Raw genomic sequence first — 280 nt, 5'->3', positions numbered from 1 at the left:
TAAAGTTTTAACATCTGTGCTGTCATTATAAAAAAGAATATACGCTAAAATATTCAATTTGTCCTGAGTCTTAATTGACCTTAGAAGGCTAGGGCCGAAATATTGGCTTTCCTTGCAGCCCTCCTTTTTCTCTAATTTTAGTCTGCAAACTTAGGTTGTCAACCATCCAGAAGACAAGCTTGTTGTTATTATCAAACGATTTAGGCTATCAAGCTTAACCTCACTATCTCACTGCATTTCAAACATCTTAGGCATAATAAGGAACAGGTATTTTTCATCA

The sequence above is a fragment of the Octodon degus genome, unplaced genomic scaffold (genome assembly GCF_000260255.1).
Source record: "Octodon degus isolate 3935 unplaced genomic scaffold, OctDeg1.0 scaffold00146, whole genome shotgun sequence".
Taxonomy (NCBI): Eukaryota; Metazoa; Chordata; class Mammalia; order Rodentia; family Octodontidae; genus Octodon; species Octodon degus.
Note: the sequence above shows the minus strand (reverse complement) of the source record.